At 39.8% G+C, this 27,321-nt stretch overlaps 1 long non-coding RNA gene across 2 annotated transcripts; it reads right to left on the bottom strand.

Annotated features, from left to right (window-relative positions):
• Positions 1 to 205: 205 nt before the first annotated feature.
• LOC140499424 (uncharacterized) lies at positions 206 to 25,580 on the bottom strand. Of its 2 annotated transcripts, none has more exons than XR_011965443.1 (3): positions 25,353 to 25,580; positions 22,741 to 23,619; positions 206 to 313 (listed from the first exon to the last, which is right to left on the bottom strand). It is a non-coding gene; the product is annotated as an uncharacterized lncRNA (long non-coding RNA). The 2 variants fall into 2 exon arrangements; XR_011965444.1 differs by having other exon boundaries at positions 25,310 to 25,360.
• Between the last annotated feature and the right edge of the window lie 1,741 nt (positions 25,581 to 27,321).

Here is a 27,321-nt window from a genome sequence, read left to right on the forward strand (position 1 = left end):
AATCCTGTATTAGTTTCTTCTGACTTCCTTCCCATTGTCCTCTCTCACACACACATTGACATTCCTCTCTTCCTACACCAAATAGATCAGGACCCCATTCCTCAGGCAACAGACATAGTCCTACATAGCAGGGAGGAAGGAGGGCCTGCAGACCTAGCCCCAAGCTAGGCTGATTACCTAGAATGGTTTTTACCTACTGATTTATTTCAGCCTTTTTGTCTTCCCAGGGTCTTTGAGCATTTGATGATTTTATTTCGATTGAGTGCTTCGCCATACCTCACCTGCTTTTCTACTCTGCAGGCGTCCCTGGTTTCTGAAAAAGAAGGAAATGGTGGATGTTTATTTTATCACTTTGCTCCAGCACAAGAGTTCAACAATTTAGCAGCAGATTTAAAACAGCCCCTCATGGAGTCCTTGGTGTTCTCAAATGGTTTTTTTCCCTAGATCCTCATGTATGAGATTTGGCCTGCCAGGTATCATATTCTCCCTCCAAAGAATTGGTTTTGCTACTAAAACCTTGATTTTGCTAGAGATGACTCTACCAGCCCACCACCTCCACTGCTAGGTCACTTTCCCTCTGCCACTGTCATGGGGCTCACAGTAGCTCATTGGCTATAAATTCCTAGAAACATTTCAGATGTTTGCCACCCACCCCACCCCCAACACGTGCACACACACACACACACACACACACACACACATCCTTCCCCTCACAGCATGGGGCAGTGGAAAGTGCACTGGTCTTAGGTCAGTCAGTCAGTAAATACTTATTAGGCACCTTCTGTGTACCTCAAACCATGCTAAATGCTGGGGATATGTAAAAAAAGCCAAAGATCATTCCAGTTCTCCAGGAGTTCACAGTCTAAGGGCAGAGACAACTTGTGAACAACTATGTGCAAACAAGCTAAAAGCAGGATAAAATGGAAATAATTAGCAGAGCGGAGGCACTAGAATTAAGGGGAATCAGAAAAAACTTCCTATGAAAGGTAAAACTTTAGCTTGGACTTGAAGGAAGCCAGAGATGAAGAGGGAGAAAATTCCCAGTGCTGGGAAACAGCCAAGGAAAATTCTAGAGTCAGGGAGATGGAGAATCTTGGGCAAGAAACAGCAAAGAGGTCAATGTCACTGGATCACAGGGTACGTGAGGGCAACTGTCAAGGAATCCCTTGCCTAGATCCTATGATAAATGTTGGCTTTCCCATTAACCAACTTATTGGCCATGGACAAGTTTCTCCAAGTACCTGGACCTCAACTTTCTCATCTGTAAAATGAAAGGCATAGAACACATTATTTGTGAGTTATTTTCCAGCTTTCCATCATAGCAGAGGAAGGGTCTTGAGTTCTGGCTCTGCCACTCAAGGTTGTGACCTTGGATAACCTGCTGAGCCTCCATTTTTTCATCTATAAAATAAGGGGGTTGGACTAGAAGAGTTCTGAGATCTTTAAAGATTATAAACTCTATGTTCTTGTGGAATTATGAATTTGCCACTTACAGGTTGTGTATCCTCCAATATAAGTCCCTATATTTCTCTGGGCCTCAATTTCCTCAACTATCAAATAAGAGCCTTTGATTGGATGATCTCTAAGGTTTCTCACATCTCTAACACTCAGTGAGTCCATGCTATTTCCAGCTGTTCTGCCTGGCTCCTAGCTACAAGGAATATCAGAAAGCTCACATTCCAAAAGGGTCATTCATGTGGTTGAGACCAGTTTCATATTCCCATGGGATAAACTGAAGAGTTCACTCCATCCATCATGCAGAAATAAGAATATCAGCCATAGCTCCATTTTCTATTACACTTTACAGCTTTGAAAGTTCTTGCCATACAATAATCCTGCAACATAAGAAATACAAGGATGGCAACATTCTTCTTCTCCACCCTCTTCTTCCCATTTCACAGAGAAGGAAACTGATGCCAGAGAGGGTTCATAGGCTCATAGATCTAGAAAGAACTTTAGAGCTCATTCAATCAAACCCCTTCATTTTACACATCAAAGAAACTAAGGTCCAGAGTCATCACTTGCCCAAGAACACGCAGAGAGTAAGTTTGAGGTGTCATAAGCTCATAGCCAGAAAGGACCTCAGAGGCCATCTACTCTAATACCCTTACTTAATAGGTGAGGAACTTGTGATTCAGGAAGGCTATGACTTGCCCAAGGTTACATAGGTAAGTAAAGTATCAAAGGCAGGATTTGAACTCAAATCCTCCTACTCAAAGTCTCTCTAAAGTGTCAGGCAAAAAACAGTATCGGGCAAATAACTGACTCAGAAATTCAGCAGCACAGGATAGAACACTGAGTTTAGAGTTGAGAATACTCATCTTTCTGAGTTCAAATCCAGTCTTAGACACTTAACAGCTATGTGAACCTGGATAAGTCACTTAACCCTGTTTGTCTCAGTTTCCTCACTTATAAAATGAGCTGAAGAAGGAAATGACAAACCACTCCAGGATCTTTGCCAAGAAAACCCAAATGGGGCCATGAAGAGTCAGACACAACTGAGAAGACTCTATAGCAATAAGCATTTATTAAATGCCAGACACTGCATTAAGCAGTGAGAATACACAGATGAAGCAAAGAAACCAAATGAGAGTGTTTGCCCTTGAAGACCTTATATTCCACTGAGGGAAGATAGAAAAAGGGAAGCTGAAAAGCAGATGGTGGGTTGGGGTTTTTTGGTTTGGTTTTGTTTTTTTTTTTTTTTTTTTTTTTTTTTTTTTTGGAGAGGGAAGAGGCTTCTCATGCAGAAGGCATGGTGACAAAGTCTAGAAAGGAAAGGATGGCTGGTCTGGGCTCTATCCCAAAATGGCGGTTCTGGGAAGACCACAGCGATGAGAGAACTCAGGTTCCCAGTGCTCCTTTCCTGAGTGAAAATGGTCCTGTTTGTATCAACCCTGACTCAAAACTCACTAACCACTCTGTTCCCAATCCACTTTCCATCCTTAAGGAGCAATCTTTAGCTAATGCTTGCAGAAAGGAAAAATCAATTCACACATTTGTTAGCTGTGATTTTTTTCCCCAGGGCTATTTTTATACTTAAGTAAAACATTGACCTTTATGGACTTAATGAAAGCCTGATTACTCTTTGCAACTGTGTTCAAATGACCTAACTGTTAGAATGCATCCCAAGACATAGCTAGGTTTAACACACATGCTTTCCTGTGCTAACAAGCCTAATCAAGGTAGAAATCTATAGTTAAGTCTGGGGGAGAGAAGATGAAAGGGAACCATAGCTCTTAGATCTTCCTACACTATGGACAGTAGGCTGAAGTTTGTCATTACTGATGATATTCGTAGGCTCATAGCTGGAAGGGGTCATCAAGTTTAATTCCCTTAATTTATAGACAAGTTGGCATGAGCCCAGAAATGTCAAGTGACTTGTCCACATTCACATAGGTAATATATTGTAGGGATGCTACTTGAGCCTAGATCTTCTGAATTCAAACTCAGTCCTCTTTCCTTTACACCCATCTGCCCTAATCAAGTCAATTTTATTTAACAAACATGTTAAATTATACTGTCATAGGCAAGTCACGTCCCTCTCAGAGACTCAGTTTATCACACACATACACACACACACACACACACACACACACAACACAAAACAGGATTGGGGAATAGAGGAACCAAGATCCCTTCCATCTCTAGGATCAGAGTCATCAATAGACTGATAAAACATTTTTAGAACTAAAATGGACTTCAAAGATTAAAAAAAACCCTCACTTTTACAGATAAGGAAACTGAGACCCACCTAAATTAAGTGACTTGCCCAAAGTCACAAAGGAAGTAAATTAATGGCAGTGCCAGGATTTAAACCTGTATCTCTAACTCCTGATCAGAGATGAGCTGGAGTCAACTTGGATCTGCCAACAAAACCAATTGTTAAATTTCCAGTGTGAACATCTACACCTAGAAATCAGCAAATGTTACAGATCAGCGCTTGATTTATCATTTTTCTGATTGCCAAGTTTTAAGAAAGTGAGGGGGAAAATTGTTAATAATATAGGTCATATTTTGTTGTTCAGTCATTTTCAGTAGTGTCTAATTCTTCATGACACTCCGTTTGAAGTTTTCTTGGCAAAGATACCACAGCAGTTTGCCATTTTCTTCTCCATCTTATTTTTCAGATGAGGGAATTGAGGCAAACAGAGGTGCACATAGTTAATAAGTGTCTGAGTCCAGATTTGAACTCAGGAAGTTGAATCTTCCTGACTCTAAGCCTAGTGATCTGTTTTGCCACCTAGCTACCCACAAATTATGTTTAATGTAGATTAAAATTTTCAATATATTTATTTATTTTAAGTTTTCAACATTCATTTCCACAAAATTTTGAGTTCCACATTTTCTCCCCATCTCTCCCTTCCCTCCACCCCAAAAGGTCTTGCATTCTGGTTGCCCCTTCCACCAATCTGCCCTCCCTTCTAACACCCCTCCCTTCCTTTAACTCCATCTTCTCTCTTATCCTTCAGGGCAAGATAAATTTCTATACCCCATTACCCGTATTTCTTATTTCCCAGTTGTATGCAAAAACAATTCTCAACATTTGTTCCTAAAACTTTGAGTTCCAACTTCTCTTCCTTCTTCCTTCCCTACCCATCCCCACTGAGAAGGCAAGCAATTCAATATAGGCTATACATGTGTAGTTTTGCAAATGTCTTTCATAATAGTCATGTTGTGTAAGACTAAATATATTTCCCTCCATCCTATACTGCTCTCCATTTCTTCTATTCTCTCTTTTGACCTTGTCCCTCCCTGAGTGTTTACTTCTAATTGCTCCCTCCTCCCATTTGCCCTCCCTTCTATCATTCCCCTCACCCTAATTATCCCCTTCTCCCTTACTTTCCTGTAGTGTAAGATAGATTTTCATACCAAATTGAGTACGCATGTTATTTCTTCTTTGAGCCAAATGTTATGAGAATAAGCTTCACTTTTTCCCTCTCACCTCCCCCCTTTTCCCCTCCATTGAAAAAGCTTTTTCTTGCCTCTTCTATAAGAGCATATTTGCCCCATTCCAATTCTCTCTTTCTCCTCCCAATATATTCCTCTCTCACCCCTTAATTTTACTTTTTAGATATAATCTGTTCCTATTCAACTCACCCTGTGCTCTCTCTCTCCCTGTCCCTTTGTGTGTGTGTGTGTGTGTGTGTGTGTGTGTGTGTGTGTAATCCCTCCAACTACCCAGATACTGAGAAAAGTTTCAAGAGTTACAAATATTATCTTTCTATGTAGGAAAGCAAACTGTTCAACTTTAGTAAGTCCCTTGTGATTTCTCTTTCCTGTTTACCTTTTCATGCTTCTCTTGATTCTTGTGTTTGAAAGTCAAATTTTCTTTTCAGCTCTGGTCTTTTCATCAAGAATGCTTGAAAGTCCTCTATTTCATTGAATGACCATTTTTTTCCCCTGAAATATTATATTCAGTTTTGCTGAGGTGATTCTTGGCTTCAATCCCAGTTCCTTTGACTTCTGGAATATCATATTCCATGCCCTTTGATCCCTTAACGTAGAAGATGCTAGATCTTGTGTTATCCTGATTGTGTTTCCACAATACTCAAATTGCTTCTTTCTAACTGCTTGCAATATTTTCTCCTTGACCTGGGAACTCTGGAATTTGGCTATGATATTCCTAGAAGTTTCTCTTTTTGGATCTCTTTCAGGAGGTGATCAGTGGATTCTTTCAATATTTATTTTGCCCTCTGGTTCTAGAATATCAGGGCAATTTTCCTTGATAATTTCATGAAAGATGATGTCTAGGTTGTTTTTTTGATCATGGCTTTCAGGTAGTACCACAATTTTTAAATTGTCTCTCCTGAATCTATTTTCCAGGTCAGTTGTTTTTCCAATGAGTTATTTCACATTATCTTGCATTTTTTCATTCTTTTGGTTTTGTTTTGTAATTTCTTGGTTTCTCATAAAGTTGTTAGCCTCCGTCTGTTCCATTCTAATTTTTAAAGAACTATTTTCTTCAGTGAGCTTTTGAACCTCCTTTTCTAATTGGCTAATTCTACTTTTTAAAGCATTCTTCTCCTCATTGGCTTTTTGGACCTCTTTTGCCAATTGAGTTAGCCTATTTTAAAAGGTGTTATTTTCTTTAGCATTTCTTTTAGTCTCCTTTAGCAAGCTGTTCACTTGCTTTTCAGATTTTTCTTGCATTGCTCTCATTTCTCTTCCCAATTTTTCCTCCACCTCTTTTACTTGATTTTCAAAATCCTTTTTGAGCTATTCCATGGCCTGGAATCATTGAATATGTATTTTGAAAGTTTTGGATGCAGAAGTCTTGACTTTTATGTCTTCCCCTGATGGTAAACATTATTCTTCCTCATCCAAAAAGATGGGAGAGAATACCTGTTCATGAAGAAAGTAACCTTCTACAGTCTTACTTTTTTCCCTTTTGGGGGCATTTTTCCAACCAGTTAATTGACTTTTGGGTCCTTTGTCAAGAGTAGGGTATACTCTGGGAACCTGTAAGTTCTCAGTTCCTCCAAGGTGGCACAATCAAGGGAGAGGAATTTACTCCCTGGCCTTCCTTGCGGCTGAGTTTCAGATCAGTTACTCAACTCCCCCAAGGGCTTTAGGGGGAGGGCAGGGCCATCACTCAGGCTTGAGGTTCAGATAGATCAGCTACTCAATTCCCCCAGGGGCTTTAAACTGAGCGCTTCAACAAGGGAGGCTGGCTGCTACCTGCCATGGACACTGCAACCCACAGCCGACTGCTGCTGCTGCTGCTGCCACCAGCACCTTCACCTGGGACTGGAGCTGGGGGGAACCCTGCTCCCTTGTCACAGAGGTGAAAAAACCTTCTCACTGACCTTTGAAGTGTCTTTGTCACCTGTGCATTGAGGGATCTGTGAAACTCCACTGCTGTTGCTGGGGAATCCACCCTGAGGGCCTGCTCCAGCCCTGCTCCTCTGGGAACCATGTGACCCAAGCTGGACGCTGCTCTGCTCTGCATCTGGTGCAACATACCTTTCCCTCTAGCCTTCCTGGTTACCCTGGGCTGGAAATCTCCTCCACTTCATCATTCTGTGGGTTCTGCTGCTCTAGAATTTGTTGAGAGTTATTCTTTACAGGTATTTTATGGGCTGTGGGGGAAGAGCTAGAGTAGGTGCATCTTTCTACTCTGCCATCTTAACTCTGCCCCTCAATATAGATTAGATTAACCTGATTAATACAGTAAAAATGTACACATGAAGCCCTTTTAAGTTTAATCTGCATTAAATATTAATCAGACTAAATTTAAAGGAGGGTCATATGTATTTTTTTTTTCAGAAAGCCTGTTGTTAAACCTTTATTAGGACACCCTTGCTGCTAATCCATGGCTCTTTCCCTGGTCTTTTTGGTATCAATCATAGATTCAAGTTCAACTGAATGAATAAAAGGAATTAAATTAAATGAATTTCATTAAGCTTCCTTGGGCAGTCACTGGCCCCCTCTGGGCCTCAGTTTCCCCCACAATAGAAACTAGTTGGCATTTGCTTTAAGCACTTCATACATAGTATCTCATCTGATTCTGAGGGCAGATTTTGAACTCAGGTCTTCCTGACTTCAGGCCCAGCACTCTATCCACTGACCCATCTAGCTGCCTCCCCAAGGAAGCAATTGTTGCTCAGTGTAAACTGATTCATAGTGTTTGGCTCTGACTTTATCTTCTTTAATAATCTCTTATTTTATCCCCTTCCTAACTTCTCCAATATCTCCCAAACTGAGTGTCTCACTAAACGCACACACACACACACACACACACACACACACACACACACACCCTCTTATCTGTGGCCTTTACGCCTTCTACCAAGGTACACAAAGGCTATTATTGCCTAGAATCCTGTGAGCCCAAAACCCTGGAGAAATGTCTGCTGCTAAAGTTAAGCAGCTATCTCTGGGGAACCAGGCCTTTTCCCAGAAAACCCTCTCTTCCCAACACTCTCTAGTCCCCTCACCTCAGGTCCTACAGCTGAAATGAGATGATGGAGCATATGGTATAAGGGGGAAAGAACGCAGGTATGGAAAACAGACCCATTACCCAACTTAACACAGTAAGATTCGGAAGCATTTGTTCTAGCCAAGGCAGGCAAGGTTGAGGCAAGTCTCTGAGTGGAGAAAGAGAAAGAGAAACCTTATCCCCAAGCCCTAGAAGGCTGCTTCATGTGAATCAAAAGCCCTATGAAGGTGGTCTATCAGTCAAACAACTCTAATTATATAGAGCAGAAAGAATCCAGGTACCAGAGTCAGGAGACATGTTCAAGGCATACCCTGACTCTTCCACTTAGGAGCTGGGCAGCTTTGGAAGAAGCATTTGACCTCCCTAGGACTCATTTTCATCAGCAGTAAAAGGAGAAGATACCCTGAAGGCCCAGATTATATGAACTAATTCCAAGTCTTCTATTGATATTCTGTCTAACAACAGACAAATCCTTTGGGACAAATGGGATGGTGTGGCAGAAAGAATGTTGGATCTGAATGGATTCAGAGGACCTGTGTTCCAATTGTGGCTCCTCTGCTTACCACCTGTGTATCCTTGGTCACATTATACTGGGCCTCTGTTCCTCATCTATAAAATGAGAGGATTGGACTAAATGACCTTTAAGGACCTTTTCTGGACTAAATTTGTAATCCTTCTCTGCGTCTGTTTCTTCTCATATATATAGTGTTATTTCCCAACAACAATGTAAGATCATTGGTACAAGTGCCATAACCATTTTATAGATGAGCTACTGTGACACAGAGGTGACAGTTACTGTGAATGGGAGGTTGGATCTGGATCTTGGCATTCTTATATCACCCATACTTTGCACCATATCATGCTTTTCTCAGGGCTAACACCATTGGACCCCCTTAGAGAAAACTGCATAATTTAATAATGATATTCATATAGTGGGGTCTCTGGGCTCACTCCCCTAACTCAACCTGGTTTGAGCATTGGCTAAGGACTGACTATGAGCCAGGTGCCATATTATGTACTGGGGGCACAAAGGCAAAAATAGAACAGCCTATACCCCAACTAGCTTACACTCGCCAGGATGAGGGACAACAGCAATAGCATCGCATCTCTATAGTGCTTTATGATATAAGAAGTATATTCATGCCGGGGGGCAGTTAGGTGGCTCAGTGGATAGACCACCAGACGTAGAGTCAGGAAGACTCATATTCCTGAGTTCAGATCTCACCTCACACATTTACTAACTGTATGATTCCGGACAAGTCACTTCATCCTGCTTGCCTCAGTTTCCTCATCTGTAAAATGAGCTGGAGAAGGAAATGGCAAACTGCTCCAGTATCTTTGCCAAGAAAACCCTATGTGGGATCACGAAGAGTCAGACACAGCTGAAACAACTGAACAACATTCATCCTGTGAAGTAAGTAGTACAAGTATTATTTTTCCCATTTTATAGATGAAAAGGCAAGTGACTTGACTAAGATCACATAGTTCACAGTAGAGCCAGGACCTGATGGAACTCAACCCTTGTGACTTCAGGCCCAGTCTGTGCTCATTCCCCTACACCACAATACCTCTCATCCTGGAATAACTCAGGCACAAGGAAGGATATGATAAGGGTCATAAGAGAAATTTTTAAAGTGCCAATGAGGTTCAAAGGAAGACAAGGCCTCTTTCAGCTGAGGGAATTCAATCCTGTTGTATTTGACAAGCTTCACTCAAATGCCAGTGGGGAGGCCTTAAGAAGGAGATACCACAAAAACTGGGTCTTAAGCGACTGCCAGCATGGATTGAATTGTGAAGTCATACACTGTAATGTGGGTGCTCCCTAGGCAGACATAGATCATGACTCCTCTGTAAGTCCTCATTAGTGGATGGTTTTTTGCTGTTGTGGTAAGATAGACAAACAGACAAAGAGAGAGACAGAGAAAGAGACAGACAGACAAAGTGAGAGGGAGGAAAGAGAAAGAGAAAAGAGGAGGGGAGGGGAGCAGAGGGGAGGGAAAGGAAGGGGAGAGGAGAGGAAAGGGGAGGGGAGGAGAGGTGAGAGAGCAATTCATCAGTTCCCTTATATCTATGATAATCTCCCAATTTAGCTAGTCTAGCTCTTGACCCAGTCCAAATCTAGGTGACTTCCTAGCTGTGTTTGTGTTCCCTGGCATGGCTTTGAACAAGAGCGGCATATGGTACAGAGGTAGAAGGTTGGACTCGGAATCAGGAAGACTTGTGTTTGACCTTCAGGCTCAAACACAAATTGAGAAGCCCCCAGTCCTTCCCTTACCTTACTGGGCATTCATTTTCTCATTTGCAACATGAGGGGGCTGAACTTAAGCTATAAAATCCTCTCCAGCTCTATGATTCCATGAACCTAGTGTCACCTACACATCACAAGGCTTTGGAGGATGACTTTTGCAGGAGTTTAATATTCATGTATTTAATTTTTTTTGCACAAAATCTATGATTCCTTTGGGGTAGATAACTATTGGCAAGGAAAATTCTTCTACTCCTGCAGATTGGCCAGGCCACATGACCAGCATGTAGGAGAGCCTGGGCTTGAACTCGTCTTCCTAAGTCAGAGGCAGCTCTCTATCCACCAGATCACTAATAGATACATCCTAGAAATTTAGCCTCACTAATTCCATCCTGGATTTCTAGCTGGCTACAGTAAAAAGTGACCACCACAGCTGGAGCAAGGAGTCTATCTGAAATAGCATAGATTGGGATTTCTCTTCTATCACCAAGACTGACATTTTGAGAAGCACCAGCAGGTTCTTGAGAGTTAGAAAGTATGTGACAAATGGTTTATCAGGGTGATGTGATTAAAAACCTGCTGTGATCAGAAACTATCTTTGCTGACATTCACACCCCCTCGCCCTTCCTCATAGCTTCAGTTGGTTTCTCCGCTCATTAAGATAATGAGAGAATGGGATTCATCTGCCAGCACCTCTGAATGGTGCCAAGTACTGCTCTGTCTGGAAGAGAGGAGGGATTACAGACGCATGGATGATCAACACTGGAAGGAACCTGAAAGGTCACCTAGTTTGATCCTTTCCCAGCTGCATGACTCTTCTCTGTGGGATCCCTGAAAGGATGTCATCCAGGTCATTTGGGAATGTTGTCAGTGATGGGGAACTCACTACTTGACGGTAGTTTAGGCAGTGTGGGAGGTGAAGTGATGGGCTTGGCATCAGGAAGTTGTTTCGTTGTTATTCAGTTGTTTTAATCATGTCCGACTCTTTGTGACCCCATTTGGGGGGTCTTCTTGACAAAGATCTTGGAGTGGTTTGTCATTTCATTCTCCAGCTCATTTTACAAATAAGGAAACTGAGGTAAACAAGGTTAAGTGACATGCTCAAGGTCACAGGCTAGAAGTGTCTGAGACCAGATTTGAACTCAGGAAGATGAGACTTCCTCACTCCAGGGCCAGCATCTATGAACAGCTAAGCTCTGAAATAAAAGGTGTTGTTACTGTTCAGTCATTTTAGTCATGTCCAACCCTCAGTTACTCCATTTGGGGTTTTCTTGTCAGAGATACTGGAGTGGTTTGTTATTTCCTTCTCTTGTTCATTTGATAGATGAGGAAACTGAGGTAAACAGAGTTAAGTGACTTGTCCAGAGTCACACAAACAGGTTAGATTGGAACACAGGTCTTCCTAACTACAGGACTGGTGCTCTATCCACTGCACCATGGTCAGGAAGACTCAGCCTCAAATACAACCTCAGATACTTACTGGTGATATGCTTCTGGGCAAGTCACTCGATCTCTGTCTGCCTCAGTTTCCTCAACTGTAAAATGAGGATAATAAAAAGCACTTGCCTCCCAGGGTTATCATGAAGATTAAATGTAAAGTGCTTAACAGAGAGCCTGGTACATAGTAGGCACTTAATAAATGCTCATTCCCTTCCTTCCTAATGCTCCATTCATTAAAGAAAGGCAGAATACCTTGCAGAGACTAAGTGCCTAATGGACGTTTGTTGAATGGAGTATTCAACATTTACATAGTGCCCTAAGCTTCCAAAGCACCTTCTTCAAGACAGTCCTAATAGGCAGAAAATATAGGTTCCATTATCCCCATTTTACAGATGGGAAAACTGAGTTTCATAGGCCCTAAGTGATCTGCCCATAGTCACTCAACCTTGTGAGGGTCAGAGTCAGAATCTACCCTCAGGTTTTTCCTGATTCCTAGTCTAGAGCTTTCTATTGTACTCCATTCCTATGGATGGAAGGAAGGAAGGAAGGAAGGAAGGAAGGAAGGAAGGAAGGAAGGAAGGAAGGAAGGAAGGAAGGAAGGAAGGAAGGAAGGAAGGAAGGAAGGAAGGAAGGAAGGAAGGAAGGAGGGAAGGAAAGAAGGAAGGAAGGAAGGAAGAAATGAATTAAAATTATCCTCTATGCTGAGCCCAAAGCGGCCTCTGAGATGCTAGGAGTCTATAGTCTCTATTTCCTGTATGCTAGCTTTGTCTCCGCCACTTGACCATAAGCCTATCAAGGACAGGAAATGAGCTTTATCTCACTTAAAGTGAGAATGTGATAAGACCTTAGCCTAAAAGAGTCAGGGTCTCCCATTGCATCCTGGGCCATCTCCAGTCATCTTGGTGAATATCTGGCCTCTGGACTCAGATGGCCCTGGAGAAGAAAGTAAGGCTGGTGACCTTGCACAGTTCTACCTCACTTAAATCAAAGCCAGCTCCAAGTCATGTCATCATCTCCCTGATGTCAAGGTCCTCATCGAGATCAAAGGACAAACACAGCAACAATCTCCCACAGTAGCTAACTGAGGGACTGATTAACAACTAAGTTTGTACTGCAGACATCCTTCCTCACTACAAGCTCAGTAGTACATCCACTGTTTCTAGGCCTCCTACAGAACAGACCAGAGACACTATCCCTGCTTTGTCAAGCTGACACTCATTTATGTCAAAGGGGTTTTGAGGCCCACAGATACAAGGTGTAAAGTCCTGTTAACATCCTTATTAGTAACGGCTGCCAAGGCCAGGAAACTGTTTCAAATGAAACAAGATCTTTATTCAGACCATCCCCCAGTCACTGCTTTTTGGTCCTCACATAGCCTTTTTCCCCCCCAGGGTGGGCTTTGCTCATTTTTTGTTTCCCAGAATTCTCTCCAACTCTGCCAAAACCTGAATAGATAACACACTGCACATATGGGGCTCCTACCAGGGTGAGAGAGGGTGGAGGACACAACCTACATCTGGAGTGGGGGAGGGGCTCCCACCAATATGATAGCTACAGGAACAGAGGGGGAGCCGATTCATTAAAGAGAAGAATATTATAGGAAAAAACTAAAAGGAATACAAAGTATGCCATGGGTCAGAGGAAAGAAACATCCTATCTGATCAGGACAATCAGAGTAGTCACCCTAAAGAAAGTGGTATTTTATTTGGGCCACAGAGGTTAGATGGGATTTCAATATGTGAGGTTTATAAAGGGTAGTCCATTCCAGGTAGGGTGATAAGTAAGAAAAAGGCACAGGGCAGGCAAAGTGTCAAATGAGAGCTGGAGATAGTGAACAGTCTCTTTTAGCTGGGTGAGAGATAAGTCTAGAAAGAGAACATGGTACCAGGTTGGGATGACCTTGAAATCCAGGCTAAAGCGTTTGAACTCAATTCAATAAGCCCTCAGGTTCTGGGGGGAGGGGAGCACTGAGCGTTAAAAAGATGACCTTTGTTGTCTGTACAGGATTGATCAAAAAAATCAAGACACTAGAAGCAGAAGGACTGCTAACAGCAGTTTGGAGTATGGGCACAAGGGTGGTGACAAAAACAGAGAAGAGGAGAGAGATGTGGAGAGACATCAGAAAGGAAATTGACAAGAGTTGGTACCTAGGATGCTGGAGGTGAGAGGGAAGGAAATAAACCATCAAAGAAAACTGCTATGTGTTCAGAAGAGACTCAAGCCTAGACTCTCAATCAATCACCCAGTAGGTAAAGGGCCAAGTTTGTGTCAGGCATTGCATTTCTACTATCAGAGTTAGAAAAGACCCCAGAGGTTACCTATTCCAGCCCATACCTAAGCAGGATTTCTTTCCATCATATCACCAGCCTTTTATTGACACTTTCAAGTGATGGGGAACTCATTAACTCATGAAGCAGTCCATGCTAGAATTGGACAACTCTATTAAAAAACTTTTCCTTATTTGGAAACAAAATCAGCCCCCCAATCCCCAAGGGTACCACTTCTGAGACCAAGTAAAGTCAATTTCTCTCCAAAGTAACAATCCCTGAAATATCCAAAGCAAATAATGACATCTCCCACCAATCAAGTCTTCTCTTCTGACTAAATATCCCTAGTACCATCATCAGATCTTCTTATTACATGGTTTCCTAACCATCTGGGTGGCCCTCGTCTGGTGTGACTCTAGCTAATTGTGTCTCTCCTAAAACCTAGAACTTAATACAATATTAACAATAAAACTCATGTTCCCATAGTGCTTTAAAGGTAATAAAGTCCTAGTCTCCCAACAGCTCTGCAAGGGAGACACAAGTGCTATTTTCCTAGTTTTACAATGAAGTAAACAAGTGTGGTATACTGGATGGAAAACTGACCTTCAAAGCCAGTGAGATCTGGGTTCCAGTCTCACCTCTGACCTCTATTGACTATTTGACACTAGACAAGTCACTTAACCTCTCAGTGTTCCAAGTAACTCTCTAAAATAATCATTTGAAGAGGAGGTGACAATCTGCCTTGGTAGAAGGAATTTCCCCAACTGGGAGTCCCCTACACCAATGACATCCACAGTGTCTATCCTATACCTCTACAATACAGAATTTCAGTTCAAAGAGTATGTACATTGTTCAAGGGCATACAGCTAGTAAATGTCAGAGTCAGAATTTGAACCCAGATCTCCCCTAAGTTAAACTGTTGTTATTGTGGCTAATTTTATAAAATAAATTGGCATTGTGATTGGTTTAGTATCAACTATGGGGATTAATTCAGGTAGTATTATCATATTTACTATATTAGAATGAACGTTGACTGTAAATAACAATCCATTGACCTCCTATTACACCATGTTGCCCTTCTGATTTGTCCTGAATATAACAGAGTATAGATGAGCTGTTTATGGCCTCCCATTCTCTGGACCCTATGTTTCTCTTAAATCAGTCCATGATCACATTAGTTTCTGTGGTTGTCATGTGTCATTGTCAGTTTATCTTGAAGATAGCATCCACTAAGACCCATGTACTTCCCCACATATCAACCATCAGATGCTTCTGCAGACATTTTTTTAACCCGTGACCTTGATTTCTCATAACTTTCATATTATTAGATGCTCTCCCTTCTGTCTCCCTCTCCCTTTCCTTTGGGGCTTTGGGATTTACTGGCTAGATGTACTTCCTTCCTTCCTTCTCTTTCCCAGTGCACACTGAAGCCCACAGTCTGGACAACAATAGGTCCCTGCCCAAGCTCCATTTAATGGCTGGTGGAGAATGATTATCACTAGTAACAGTTTCTGTTAATTTAGTTATTTTTTCTTTTGTACTTCTTAAAGAGACCTATTCATTTAATGGGTGTTACCTCCCTCTGCCTGAAAAGGCCAGTCTAAAAAGGCCAAAGTCTCCCATTGTATCCTGGGCCATCTCCAGTCATCCTGATGAATATCTGGTCACTGCACCCAGATGGCTCAAGAGGAGAAAGTGAGATTGGCAACCTTGCACAACCCTCCCTCACTCAAAACAAAGTCAAGCGCAAGTTGTGTCGTCATTTCTCTGATGTCATGATCTTCTTCAAAAACGAAGGTTGAACACAGACAGACAGACAGACTTTACCATATATCACTCATCCGATGCTTTTGTAGACTTTTTTTAAACCCAAGTGACTTTCATTCCTCTGAATTTTAATATTATTAGATTCTGTCCATCATTTCAGTCCCATGAGATTTTAAAATTTTTATTTATAACATAAAAGAAATTCTGATTGTTGGTGCCATACATTGAGAAAGGGACATCCAAAGATGGATTAGGGCTGGATATTTACATCTGTGAATTATCTACATGGAAATGATTGTTGAACCCATGGAAGCTAATAAGATCACCAAGGATATGGCATAGACATATCATAAGGGGCATTCATGGTTAGCAAGTATGACCTGGATAAAGATCCAGCAAAGGACCCTGAGAAAGAATAGTCATGTAGTTAGGGAACCAGGGGAGAACAGTGTCACAAAAACCTAGAGAGGAGAAAGTATCCAGCAGAAGACGATTGACTGACAAAGGCTGCAAAGAAATCGTGTAGGATGAGGATTAAGAAAAAGCCACTAGATTTCACATGCAAGACCACTGCTAACTTTGGAAAGAGCAATTTCAGTCAAATGATGAGGTTGAAAGCCAGTACATAGCAGAGAGAGTTTAGAATCCAGTGATAAGAAAGGAGGTAGGAGCACCTAGTCTAGAGGACTTCCTCAAGGAGTTTAGACCTAAAGGGGCCAAGATCTCTCAGTGCATCCTGGGTCATCTCCAGTCATCCTGATGAATATCTGGTCACTGGATTCAGATGGCTCTGGAGAAAAAGTGAGGCTGGTGACCTGCACAGCCCTCCCTCACTCAAAACAAAGTCAAGTGCAAGTCACATCATCATTTCTCTGATGGCACGGTCTTTTTTGGCAACGAAGGACTAATGCAAAGACAGAGCGACAAAGGGGAGAAGTAGCAGAGTATTATAACTAAGAAACTGTCAGTTCAAGTGAGGGTTGTGGGGGAGGAGTTTGTTTGTTTTTAAGAATAAAGGAGACATGGATGTGCTTGTAGGAAGCATCCAGTAGAAGGGGAGAGATTGAAGATTAGAGATTGAAGACTGAGTAAGGATGCCTGAAGTAGTAATCTGTTAAAGAAGGGCAGCAAATGGGATTGGGACTGCATGTCGAGGCTTTCCATGGCACAGAGAAGGACCATCCCTTTAAGTGAGACAAGGATAAAGGATGGAGTGGAGGAGGACATCGGATGGATGTGAAATGAGCAGAAGAGTAGAAGAGAGAGCTCTTAGCAAACCGACTTAATTTTTTTGGTAAAATATTAGACCAGGTCGTTAGCTGATTAAGGTGAGGGAAGATGATGCCATGGAAGGTTTAAGGGGAGATAAGATTTGGCATAGATTCCCAGGCAAGGAAATTCCCTCTACTAATGCAGGTCAGCAATTTTTTTCTGCGAAATTACAGCTTTTGGAGAGTTGCAAAAGGAATAAAGAGGATTTTGTTGTTTTTCATTTGGGTCTGACTGTCACCCCATTTGGGGATTTTCTTGGCAAAGATACTAGAGTGGTTTTCTCTTTCCTTCTCCAGCTCATTTTACAGATTAAGAAACAGAGGCAAACACAGTTAAGTGACTTGCCCAGGGTCACATATCTAGTAAGTGTCTGAAGCCAGACTTGAATTCATAAAAATTGAGCATTGGGCTTAGAACCAGGAAGACTCATCTTCATGAATTCAAATCTGGCCTCAGATACTTACTAGCTGTGTGATCCTGGGTAAGTCATTTAATCTGTTTGCCTCAGCTTCTCATCTGCAAAAATGAGCTGGAGAAAGAAATAGCAAACCACTCCAGTATCTTCACCAAGAAAATCCCAAAATGGGGTCACAAAGAGTCAGACATGAGTGAATAAACAACATCTTGTAACCAGTTAAGAATTTTCACCCATCCATAGCTGCATTAAAAAAAAAATGAAACTTATCTTCCTATAATTAGGTCATGGTATGACTAGTTACAGTTAGATGGCTATTTATATCTGGAATTTATTATAGTCTATGGTATAAAATCCTGGTCTAATCCTATTTCTCCATGCAAACTGCAATCTACCTTTACTGGAAGTTTTTGTTGGAATGAATTCCTTTACCAGTAATTTATGTTTTGGAGTTTATTAAACTCTGTACTGCAATATGCGTTTGCTTTTAAATCTTGCCTATCTAACCTATTCTATGAATCTACTTTTCTGTTTTCTTAATCTGGGGATCAGAAAGTTTTAAGAATTACTGCTTTATAATTTGAAATAGAGTAATATCACTCCCCTTCATTTCCTACTTCTTTTCAGTGTTTCCTTGGATGCTGGCAATTGACTTTTTATTCTTCCATAAAAATATGGCTAACAGTTTAGCTAATTCCGTAAAATAATCCATTGGTATCGTGATTGATTTAATGTTAAATATGGGGATTAATTTGGGCAGTATTATCATATTTACTATATTAGAATGGCCTAGCAATGAACATTAACTATCTCTCTAATTATTTATACCATCTTTTATTTCTGTAAAAATTATTTCATAGTTTTAATTATGTATCATATATCTGGTGTTTTAATTACCAGATACTTAATGGATTTTGTTATTTCAAATGACCTTTCTTTCCTTTGTATTATTCTTCTCTTTGCTAACAATACATAAAAACAGTAATGACTTTTGTAGATGTATTTTATATCCTTCTACTTTTCTGAAGTAGTGCATTAGCTTGATAGATGTTTATGTTGATATTCTCAGATTTTCCAGTATAGAGGGTGTTAGACAAGTAATGACCTTTTTTTGCCTCCTCTTTGTTAATATTTATTTCTTTAATTTATTCTTATCGTCTCATTTCTACAGCTAAAATTTCTAGTACTAGGTCAAATGAAGCGATGAGTAGTGGAATGTCTTGCTTCACTATAATCTTCTTGAGATGATTTCAATGATTCATCATTATAATTTATTTATTATTAAGCATCGATATTCATTAGTTGTATTGGTCTACAGTTCTCTTTCTCTATTTTATCCATTCCTGGTTTCAATATTAGGCTGTAGTTTTTTCATAAAAGAAGTCTGACAGAATTCTTTCTTTGGCATTTCCAAAAATGATATCTATAATATAGGGGTTCCTTTTTGACTTAAATTCACTTGTTAATCTGGTTGGTCCTGGAGTTTCTGGTTTTTCTCTGAGGCAGATCATTTATTTCTTGATTGATTTATCTTCTTGAGATTAGATTTATTAGATTATAATTTCCTGGTTTTGTAGATTTTCATCCATCTCATTTAAATTTGTTTTATAGGCATATAACTGATTATAAGAGTTTCTGTTAATTTTAAAATCTCCTTTTCATTTATTATTATTTTCCCTTTCTCATTTTTAAATTTGGTAATTTGACTTTCTTCTCTTCCTTATTCTTTTCCCAAATTAGCTAACAGTTTGTCAATATTATTGGTGTTTTAGAATACAAGCTCTTTGTTATGTTTTTAGTACAACTTCTTTAAAGCGTTTATGAGACTTTTAGTTTTCAAATTTTCGTTTTGGGGGCTTACTTGGGAATTATTAACTCATGAGTTTTCTAATTTTTTGACTGGATATGTAGTTAGTTCATTAGTTCTTTCTTTTTTGTTAATACAAATGTTCAGCTATATAAATTTGCTCCCAAGTCCTGCTTTAGCTGAGTCCTATAAATTTTGATATGTGGCATCACTATTACTTTTCTCTTTAATATTTTTACATTTTCTTTTTATTCCTTGGCCTTTGATATGGTCATTGTTTTGTATATTGTTTTTAAGGTCCTCATCTATTAAAATCTATAACTTTTGCTCATGTTTTCTTTATTGATCATCATTTTTTATTCTCATATTCTATAAATGATAACTTTATGATCCCTTCTTCATTAATTTAATAGTTCTTTATGCCATAGAACAAGATCAGTTGTTAAAGTCTGTTATATTCCTATAAAATAAGTACATTTACTAAGATTCCCATAATGTGTTCCAATATGATGTTGAAGTCTCTAATATCTCTCTCGTTTCCTTTCTGTTAAATTTGTTAAATTAAGATATAAAGAACACTAAAGTCTCTTACTATTAATGCCTTAATATGAAGGTCTTTTTTGCATTTTAGTTAATGTTTTCCTTAAGTTCTTAGTTGGTACATGATAAACAGTGATCGTTTCTCTCTCTGTCAGAAACCCTGAGGGTCTTCCCTTCCAGTTTGAATTCTTCCTTTTTCTTCCTTCCTTCCTTTCTTTCTCTTTCTTTCTTTCTTTCTTCCTTTCTTTCTCTTTCTTTCTCTCTCTTTCTTCCTTCCTTCCTTCCTTCCTTCCTTCCTTTCTTTCTCTTTCTTTCTTTCTTTCTTCCTTTCTTTCTTTCTTCCTTTCTTTCTTTCTTTCTCTCTCTCTCTTCCTTCCTTCCTTCCTTCCTTCCTTCCTTTCTTTCTTTCTTTCTTCCTTTCTTTCTTTCTTCCTTTCTTTCTTTCTTCCTTTCTTTCTTTCTTCCTTTCTTTCTTTCTCTCTCTCTCTTCCTTCCTTCCTTCCTTCCTTTCTCTCTTTCTTTCTTTTTGGATTAAAGGGGTCATCCCTTGACTCACTTCCTAAATGAGTCTAATCACTGAATGAGCCTTGCCTCAGTCAACCTGAGAACTCCGATATTAATTTTAAAAGGCCAAGGTCTCACACTGCATCCTGAGCCATCTCTAGTTGTCTTGGTTTATATCTGGCTCTAGAAGAGAGAGTGAGGCTGGTGACTTTGCACAGCTCTCCCTCACTTGAATCCAGTTCACTTCCAAGTCATGGCATCATCTTCCTGATGTCATGGTCCTCTCTGAGAACAAAGGACAAACCGCACAAGTTGGTCCATATACAGTTAAGACTCTTGTATTGCTTATGTGCTGTCAAGCATAACATGATTTCCTTGTTCATCCCAATTTGGATTTCTGCCTTATTTCAGATCAAAGTTGTGGCTCTTGCTTTTTTGAAATCATAAAAAAATTTTTTCAGATCTCACTTAATATCTGTTTGTGTTCCTATCATTTTTGTGTTTCCTGAAGGCAATGTATAATTAGGTTGTGTTTCCTATTGCATTTTGCAACTCTTTTTTTATAGGCATCTTAAACCTTTAAGATAATAAAATGGTTGGATTTGGCTTTTCCTCCATCATATCTAATTACATTATTTGCTTTAGTTGCACAAAATTGTTTTGCTTATATCAGTTCAAGACCCTCTGCATGTGTGTACACACATGCACATACACACACACACTTTCCCACAACATAGATATCACATGATTCTACTTTTACTCATAATACCTTCTCTAAACTTTTCCATCTTGCAACTAGCTCCAGACAGAAATGTGGCTTAGTGGCCCAACCTCTGATAGTTTGTAATTCATCAGTGTCACTGAAATTCAGGCATAGCCTCTTCCCTTCCTTCACCAAAATCTACTTCTTTGTTTTCCTTCTATGGAAATTCTCTTCAAATCCTAGTGAATACTTCCTCAGTGACTGTCTTTGCAACTTGGAACTTCAAGGAGAAAATAGCCTTTCTTTTCTATATGATATATACAAACATTCTCAGCCATCACTAATTCATTCCTTGATTAATGGCGACAAGAGCTTTGCCATAATATTGATGGATACTGACAGCTTATGTCACTAGCCTCCTTTAGTTCTAATTTTATTTTAAGGCTATGGAAACTGGACAAGGACCAGGAGGCATGACAGAAATTGAAAGTGCCATGTAAAAGCGGTGAGTGTGCTCATCCCGAGACTTAGAAATATTTAGAGAAAGGTAGAAGAAGGTAGGAAATATATTGTCTGTATCCTGAAAGTAGGAAGAGATTAATGGAATTCATTAAACCTAACTAGGGATAGGAACTTCTATGGAGGAAGAGGAAGAGAGAGGAGAATGGAAGTATTGTCAGTACTTGCATCCTTTTTTTCCATCACTGGAGGGAGGTTTTAGGGATATTTAAAGATACAGATGAAGGTCTATTGACTCATCCAAGGCATGTGGTCCAGGATGTCTCACCCTAAACATAAAATAATACTTCTCCAAGGCAGCAACAATGATGAAAGTAACAAATGAAAAGGCTGAAAGCAAGATTGAGTCAGATCTTCACTGCATTTCCATTATGTGACCAGAGAAACAATAGAAAAGTGGGGAAAACAGTAGAATTTTCCATAAGAGGAATGACATTCAGGAGGAGATAACTATGGTAACAGAGCAGACTTGAACAAGAGAGCATTGAATTTCCTAGCCTTAGAAGGAGCAGATAAGCTAAAATGCAACAGGGTTCATCTACTAAACCAAGGAGATATGAAAGGTAGGGTCACACAGGATCAAGAAGAAGTAATTTTCCAGTTCCAATACAAGGTGGATCAATCAGTAAGTCAATCAACATTTCTTAAACTCACTATGGGCCAGGCACTTTGCTAAGTATTGGTAAATGACCAAATGGTCACTTAACCCCAGACCATGAGCTTCCCTCTCCCCAATAATGTATGATTCTGTAAGAGATTCTAACCATTTATGTATGAAGACCAAGAAATGGTTCCATTGCCTGATTTTACCCTCTACTAATCTAAGTATTTTGCTCTTTGATTTATAGATTCTGCTCAGTCTGCTGACAGAGATTAAACAAGATGAGGTCACAATCTGAATATCAAATTGAATATCAGTCACAATCAATATCACAGTGAACCCAAATAGCTATGTGATCCAAGAGATCAGTGATATACATACAATGTTGCTTAGTGAATGTTTGTGAATGATTATTGGGATTGATTGTTTTACCATCTTATGGGTTAACTTCATGGTCTGTTTGCAAGTCAGATGCACTGATCAGAGTTAGATTTTTCTTTCCCTTTTATAACAAAATTGGAAGAGGCTATATAAATCTTTGAGTTTTAAAAAAAAATCTTTTCTCGTGAAAGAATCTATTGACTTTTGCTAGAAAGAATTTGTGTATGATGGCAATCAATCAACATTTATTAAATGCCTACTATGTGCCAGGCACGCTGCACAGGGGAAAGAAAGGAGTACAGATGTCACATTATAGACCAGTGGTCAGCAAACTACTTACCCATGGGCCAAATCCACCCAGTCCCCTGCTTTTGTACAGCCTGCAAGCTAAGAATGGTTTATTTCCCATTTGAGACTCCCTTTTTCTTTTTCATTCTTGATGAGAAATGTTGCATGACTCAAATTGGTGCTATTTGATATAGGATTTGCTTCCTCCAAGCTCCTCAGAAGAGCTTCTCTGTTACTATAGCTCTGGAATTTGAAGACTATATTGGAATGTGAGGTTCCTCTCTGATGGGGCCCTTCAGTTTTATTGGTATAATGCTTTGCCAAACTATGTTTTCAGCACTTCCAGAAAAGTTTCTGGCATGTGATATTCACACATTTTGGCTGGGTTTTTTTTTTAATTGTTTCAGTTATTTTTCCATTCTCTTTCTTCATTTCCCTTCATTTGTGGGAATCTCGAATCCTTTTCCATTGCTTAGCCTGGCACATAATAGATGTTTATCAGTTGATCAAGCGATTGAGTTGTTTGGTTTAATTATTTTTATCTTTATTTGTTCTAACCCCTTTGCATTTTTTGTCTTCCATCTAAACCATTCTAATCTTCAGAGAATCTACTGATTTATTAAGACTCTCCAATAACTGTTCCAAGCTGTCATTTCACATAAATCTTTTGTTCCATTTTTCTTTCATTGATGCTCCATTGATCTGTATAGATAACAAATATTACTCCATTTCATTTGTTGAGCTCCTTTACCACTCTGAAGTTTCTTGTGGTTGATCTAATTTTTGTTTCTGGAAGTTTCCATTGTCATTTACATTACCCTTTCCTTCTGAAGATTTCTCCTCACTTTTCTTTTTCACCATGATATGTATCCATTGGTTTAGAGATCATTTTTCTTGCCTGTTCATTTTTTCAGTCTCTCTTTTCTTTTATCTATAGCATAAAAGAGAAGGAGTATGGCACACAGTAAATACTGCTGTATTTGGAATCAAAGGACCTAGACCTGAATCTCATCCCTGCCATTTCCTTTCTCCATAACCTAGATAAGTTCTTTGTCCCCTTTGGGTCTCAGTTTTCTCACCTACAAAATAAAGAGGTTGGAATGGATGTGCTCCAAGATCCCTTTCACCTTGAATTGTGTGATCCTGATTTTAGCTTTGAGAATTTCTTTCCATTCCCCTCTTCTTAATTTTTTTTAATTTTATATATTTGTTGCTAATGTGAGAGAGGGAGAGCTTATCAGGACACTGGTAATCTAAGCACTATTCCCTGCCCAAATGAAAAAAAAATCAAAAAATTTAAGGGAACAGTAATAGAGAAAATGAAATATCAAAATTGTAAAGAAGTATTTATGCCCTATTACCATTTTGGGAGATGTAAAGAAGTTCTCTGATTAAAATAGATGAAATCAGAAGAAGCTAGTCATTGGCTGACCAAAGATAGCCTCATCCCTAATAGCCCTTTAAAAATTAAAACACATTCCCTCAAAGTAAGTCAATGCAGATGTCAATAATTCTCTAAGGAATATGACCTTAGGTATAAGAGAAGAGAATAAAATATGGAAGAAGAACCTAGTCCCTGAGACAGAATTATTCCTCAACTCTTAGGGTGAGGACATTTTCCATCTCCCTTCCCCACTACCATTGACTTTAATGTCTCATAGCAGAGTTACTTATCCAGAAGAAGACATTGTATGGAAGGTGCCCAAGAAGTCAAAGGTCAAAGCAAGAGATGGGTCTGAGGAGTATAAGCCCTGTGAGTTGAAAAGAGTCACCTCTTGCCACTGGAATTTAACTAAAGAGAGGAACAGGCTAAGGGAATCCACTTTTCCCTTTTTCTAGAAGAAAAACTGAGCTCAGGGGATCAGCACAAGAACACTGCAAGATAAGAAGGAACATAAAACACAGCAGTGCCAAAGATGTCACTTGCCTTTGTGACATGCATCCCGTAAAGGTGAGTTTCCTTACTCTACATGTGTGCCCACTTTTCCCAATGACACTGTGTAGTTCTGGGAGAGAAAATTCCAGATTTATGGAGGGAAGGTTTTCTTACTGTTGGTCTTAAAGATGCCATCTCAGTAAATGCCTCTGCTTTGAGATAATTATATTTGTTAAATGACTACTAAAGGTATGCATACCAGTAGGGGCTCATGAGCTATACTTTTGAAGTACAGAAACAGAATACTTTGAACATAAGGTAGTCACAGGAACCCAACCTGCAACCTTCCAGTGCAAGGTTGGTATCAGCCCAGAAGGTATGGAACAATGTTTTGAGATGAAGAAAGGAAACTAGGTTTCAGTCATGATGACTTAGTCATCAGACAAACATTTGATCATCATACACTCATCAGGAATATTGTTGAAGTAACTGCTCTTCAGGTTCAAATTATATTAGTTCACTTTTGACATCTCTTAACATTCTGAGAGATTTGTTCAGCAATCTTCATAGTCACCCTACCTTGCCCTATGATGCTAAATCAAGCCAAAGAGGTGAAAAGGTGATCATATTTTAAAATGAATCCAATGACTAAGCCCTTGCCCTCTCTCCCCATCTTGTCTAATTTCTGATACATTCCCAGAAGATGATGGCAGTATTTAAATTGCCAACAGTGATGTGTCACTACCTTCAGGCAGTTTTCCCTGCTTCTTAATCAGAAGTGATCTCACCTTCATCTGAACCAACAAAGCACGTTGTCTTTACCTCTCTTGTTGCCATGGATACTCTGCCTTGTATTACAGTGACATGATGTAACACCTCTCCTCTGATGTCATGGTCCTCTTTGAGAACAAAGGATAGACAACATCATGAACAATTTTTTTTCTAAAAATATTTTTGCTGGCACTCTAAGGAAAAATCAGCATTCTTCCTAACATCCTCCTCACCCCTATTCTCTCTCAGGTATCTTTGGACTTTGGGGTTTCCACATACCCTACTATAACTCCCACCTCACAATGGGTCAGGGTATGCCTGTACAATACACAGGCAAATGTGCACCCTTGGATGAGTTGGCCAATGCACATCAATTGTTTTCCAGTATATAGTTTAGCGATAGTATTTCACTTTAACAACTGTGAGGCCACAGACAAATCATTTGTCCCTTTCTTAGCCTCAGTTTCTTCATAAGTAGAAGAACAACAATGCTTGTACTGACAACCTCACTGAGTTTTTAATCAGTTCATCAACAATCATTTCATAAATGCCTGTTACATGCCAGGCACTTGCCTCCTGCCCTCAAGAAGCTTACATTGTATTGGAGGAGACAGAACATCCACGTACATGTATATGAAACACACACAAAGCAGAAATAATGAAAGTTTGGATGCAAAGGTACTAGCAGCTGAGAGAACCAGGAAAGGTCTTGTGTAGAATGAAAGGACTTTGTAAACCTTAAGATGATAGAACTTAGAACTGTGATTCCACCCACGTAAAGACCTCTCAGTAAAGGAAACTCCCCTTACCAATGCAGGTCAGCATCATTTCTACAGCTTAGAGAGTTGCTTAGAGCATTGAGAAGTTAAGTGACTTGGCCAGGATCACACAGTCAGCATGTGTTAGAGGTGGGATTTGAACCCATATTTTCTTGGCTCTAAGGCCAGCACCCTACCTTTCATCAAATTTTAAAAGTTATAAAAATGTTAGCTTTTGTTATTTACCTAACACCTTAGGGTTTTACAAAGTTTCATAACATTATTCCTATAAGGTAGGGAATGAAATTATTATTAAAGTTTGGGAAACTAAGACCCAGAGAGGGAAATGGCTTTCCTGAGATCACACAGGTAGCAAAACTCAAATTTTAGCTCAGAACTGCTGGTTCCAAAACCCAAGGCTCTTTCTCTTCAAGAAATTTATAAACAAATTCTTTTACTTGAACAAGTCTTTGAGCTGTATCTTACATTACATAGACATATATAATGTATATAAGAAACATACAGTTTCTCCAGCCATGGAGAAGTGGCCTGGAGTTTTTGAAGGTTATAACAAAGGACTATAAGCTCTGCTAAATTCTTCCAATGAGAAAGACTTGGAGAATAATCCTGGCAACACTATGCATGTCCTTTAGAAGGCTCATCACTGGGTCATTTGCAGAAAGATCCTCTTCTTAGCTAGGACATCACAACTTCCTAAAAATTAGAATCACCCAAACCTAGAAAGGATTGCCTGTTGGGAAGAAGGGGAACCAGAAATCATCTCCCTATTATCAGAAGTCTCCCAAAGGAGTGATGAACCTCTTAGAGATATTCCAGAGAGGATTCATGGAGTAGGGAGTTGGACCAGATAACCCTTACTGGCCCTTTCAGCTTTGAGATTCAAAGAACTTATTATCTCAATAACTTTAGGTATGGCATTTTCCCGCTCTGGGTCTCAGTTTCTTTATCTGAAAAATGAGGGGTGGACTTAATGCTCTCTAAGGTCCCCAATTCCAACTCTAAATCTTATGATCCTATGATTCTCGGAGCCATAATCCACCTGGACTGGACCCTTGGCGACATCCCTGTGACTAGTTGCCAAGGTCCCAGCTGTCCCAGCCCAAGAGGGGAGGGGGAAGAGGAGAGAGTCCAGGGAGGGGCTAGCCCCTCCTCTCCTGCCGAATCTGCACCGACTCAGCTGATTTCATTTCTAATTTCCTCCCACATG

The sequence above is a fragment of the Notamacropus eugenii genome, chromosome 1 (assembly GCF_028372415.1).
Source record: "Notamacropus eugenii isolate mMacEug1 chromosome 1, mMacEug1.pri_v2, whole genome shotgun sequence".
In the NCBI taxonomy this organism is placed as follows: Eukaryota; Metazoa; Chordata; class Mammalia; order Diprotodontia; family Macropodidae; genus Notamacropus; species Notamacropus eugenii.